The sequence below is a fragment of the Sparus aurata genome, chromosome 16, assembly GCF_900880675.1.
Source record: "Sparus aurata chromosome 16, fSpaAur1.1, whole genome shotgun sequence".
NCBI classification, from domain to species: domain Eukaryota; kingdom Metazoa; phylum Chordata; class Actinopteri; order Spariformes; family Sparidae; genus Sparus; species Sparus aurata.
Window position 1 is genome coordinate 18,424,945 of NC_044202.1, and position 4,084 is coordinate 18,429,028.

The window sequence follows — 4,084 nt, forward strand, 5'->3', positions numbered from 1 at the left end:
ACACATTGACTCCCTCGCTGTCAGTTCCGCTTGTGTTGCAATGCAGCTCTGACCGAGCAGTGGTTTTGTTCACACGAAGCCATTAGTGGATGAAGTGGGTGTGGGGCTGATGTAATGTTTTGTTTTTTCGATGAAAAGAAAACACTCTTCAGTAGAAACATATAGGCAATTGAACAGGCAGAAATGAGCATGCGATTTTTCTGGTTGGTAACTCCTTACATTCCTTTACTCTCCCAAGCGCCACCTGATACCTGGAGATACAAGAGTTCACCTGAGAGTTCACCAGCTCTTGGGGAACCTCAAAGACATCTTTACCTTTTTGTTTTCGTTCCTGTATGTGACATTTAAAGTGTATCAGACCGAAGAAAAACTCAACGAAACAAAGCACATTTGTTTGACAGACGCCTTCCTCCCCACATGTTAAGTCATCCCCCTACATGTGGTATCGAAGAGGAAGATCTATCCAAACTGAGGTCATGAGAAGTGTATTTTGATTGAACGCCATAATTCCCACACCCAAAATGAAGTCATGTGGTGGGATTCAGCAAGGAAGAGGTTTGTTATGATTTCACTCTGTGTATATAATGCCCACAGGACGGTGGTCCTGTCTGGGCCCACTGTGGCTGCGGTTGTTATGAATCATAGTAGAAATGTTGGCTGGTTGAAGCAGCTGCCATTCCCACACTTATATGATGTGCTCCAAATCAACAGCGCTCTGGTTTAATTAATGCAAGATGGGTGATTAAGTGTTGTTGTGAGAATTGAGCTCAGTCGCCCAGCTGCAAGGGAGCTGCGGCGTAAATCTTCGTCGAAGGTTTCGTCAAAGGAAACATGGGAGAAGGAAGCAGCGAGATGTCGGGCAAATTAAATCATTATGTCATAAACCAGTCTTGTCAACTGGTGATGTAACACACGTCACCTTTGTTCTCTTTTCGTCGGCGAGCACAAACATTTGTATTCCTTAATTTTTCATACGGGTCTCTCAGCGCTGCCCTGTCGTCACTCGCTACCCCCAGCAATGCAATGGCTGAGGTCCCATCCCAACAGTCGTGTCTGTCGTCAAAACACTGCAACATTAGTAACTCTCTGTTTGCTCCACTTCCTCGGTGCAGACATCACCTCAGCTCTCCCGGGTCATTTTTTTTAGTTTCGGGCGGGCTGACAAATGCTAATGAGCTGTCCAAGCAGAGAGAGATTAGACCAGGCCGAGACAACAGGGAACATGGTGTTCCTGGCCTCAAGCCATAAGCCATAAGGGGACTAAAGAGGTTTTTAGCAAAAGGGATGTAGGCCAAAGAAAAAATTGGAGGAAAAAGTCAGGGATTTGTAAATTCGAGTGCCCGTGGTTATAGCGATGTTCAAGCTTGTGGTATGTAGTGTGTTGTTTTAAAGGCATTTTGGGAATTTGCGTTCTTGCAGAGAGCAAGATAAGAGGACTGACACCATTCAGATGTCTGTATTGTGGCATTAAGCCAGAGGCAACAGCTAGCTAACATAATTTAGCATGGCTGAACAATGCATTAATTATTGAGACAGAGCTAGGCTAACTGTTTCCAGTCTTTGTGTTAAGTTAACTGGCTGCTGCCGCCTACAGATCAGCCCATCATTACCAGATAAACGGTCGTATAGGTCATCAGTACAAGCAGCTTTTTATGCCATATTTACATTTGTTGTTGACCTCAAGTGGCTGTAGATATTATGACGGGAGCAAAGGAGGAAGTCAGGTGAGGCGGTATAGGCCTATAGAGTAAAGTCTGCATCAGGAGAAGGTGAGGGTGGGTGGATGGGTCGAATGCACCGTTCACCAAGGTACCGCAATTCATGTCGCATGTGAAATGTTGACATGAAGCAACATAATGCAAAAATTGATATTTTGTGCAACATGTTGTTTTGGAGTGACTAGCAATCAAGAGATGCTGATTTTTTATGTGCTCCACCAAACAACAAGAAACTACAACGTTAGAGCTGAGAACACCAAATGTTTTCAGGGTAAGTTGTCCTACAGAGTCAGACAAAACTCTGAATACCACAAAAATACCACAACACATGTATCACAGGAACACGATGATTGCCACAGGAATTTCAGTGTTTAGGTCCCACAGTTTCTTTTTTATGTGGAGCTGTAACGTGGGATGTTTTTTACCGGACAACATTTGACACACGAGTACGTCTAATTATGGTTTGGGTTTTCCACTTCCAAACACTGCCTGCTGTCCAAAATGAAAAATCTACTTCATTCTGTGTTTAGAAAAAGAATTTAAATGACATCATACAACAGTTTAAGTCAAACTATCCTCAACAAGCTTATCCTGAGACTTGCTGAGCCCTATTCAAGAGATCACCAGTCTGCCATCTCCCTCCAAATTACTGATTAGTGCAAATACATGTAGTTTATTTTACCTGGTCTTGTATTCAGTGGAATACAATATTACACAATAAACACTTGAACCAAGTTATCCAAAAGAGGTTCATAACAGTTTACATCTGGTTTAACGTTTTGGGCTGTTAACCCTGTTGAACTTATTACAGCGTAACACATCCAGCTCAAACATTATACTGACTCAACATTGAAACATTCTCACAGCAGATTATTGTTGAACTTACTGTAGACATCTCATCTCTTGTGGTTTCTGCGTTTATTGATGTAAGTCTGTTCGTCTAAATTGGCTTGGAAATTATATACTCTTAAGTATTTCTGTCCTTGTTTTTCTTCTGATGTTTCATTTAAAGAGATGACTTACCATCTCAGAAATGTTAATTACTTATGTTTCATTTCCTGTTTTTTTTTTCTGATCACATACTATAGAGTTGCTCGGAGGAAGTGACTCTCTGACACCATCCTGTGTTCAGATGATACAATAGGTTTATCTCCCAAGAAACTCAACAGAACCTTTCCACTTGTCAGGCTTCTCAGGCCAGTAAAAGACACGTGACTTTAACAGTTAATTTAAAAAATGGAGCACATGTGTTTCCACATGTGATTTAACTCCAACTCTAGACTAACCGTGACTCAAAATGTCCCACCCAAGTTCAAAAGTTCTTTCTTTTTCCTTTGTTCCTCTTTCCTTCTAATCATCTTTTTTGGAGAAGCCACAGATGCCTTAAGATAATTTAGAAACATTCAGTGTTTCATCAGGCCAATAGGGCCACCATTTGTTAGCCTGTTCAATCCAGATACTGCTTACATGAGTAGGCTGTTATATGCACAGGTGATGAATTTTGTAATTCAGATCATCTACCCACAAGTCTCTTGACTGCATCAATAACTTGTTCTCATTGCTGTTTTTTTTTACACTACTGTCAAACTGTCAAGGAAGTGACTTTGCACAATCCTCGCCATGGCAGCAGACAGAGCATGACCCCTACCCTTCCACCACCACCAGCGACTTCTTTATCCTCCCTCTCGGGTCGGAGGCGCTCCTCCAAGGTCAGCCACGGCAGGAGACGGAGCTGCCACTCATCTGCTGAACCCTGCAGGGGACGAGTATTTCCATCTCAAGCTCTGACACCCACGACCCAGCGTGGGTCGTGAGCAGAGCCGGGAGACGGCAGAGCCACGGGGTCCGTTCCAAACAACAGCTGTGAATCATCCAGACCAGCATGACAGAACACTTACACAATGGATTTCTGCTTTGCTGTAGGCACGTAGACTGCTCATCAGTTTGAGCTGAGAGGTTTCAATTAGTTCAACATTATGGAGATGTCAAGGGCTGGATTTAATGATGACAATTGAACCAGGGGATGTTGTGTGTATACAAGCCCGATGCTTAATAATAGCTTTAGTTCTAATCTCTGTATTATATAATTTTAATTAATAGTTGTATTCTTGACTCATTTAATGTAAATGCAAGGGCATAATCTACAATGTCAGAGGAGGGCAGCCCTTATCTGTTACATGGATGTATTAATTCAATGTTGCAAGAATAAATAATGACGCTTTGATGCTGTATTCAAGGACTACATCAGCCAATCTAATTTGCAGTTTTATTATAAATAAATGCTGTCCACCATCACCGAATTGTCTCCATCTCGTGGCTGGGACGTATCATTGCACCAACAATCAACAAATCTTCAAGGGCAACGT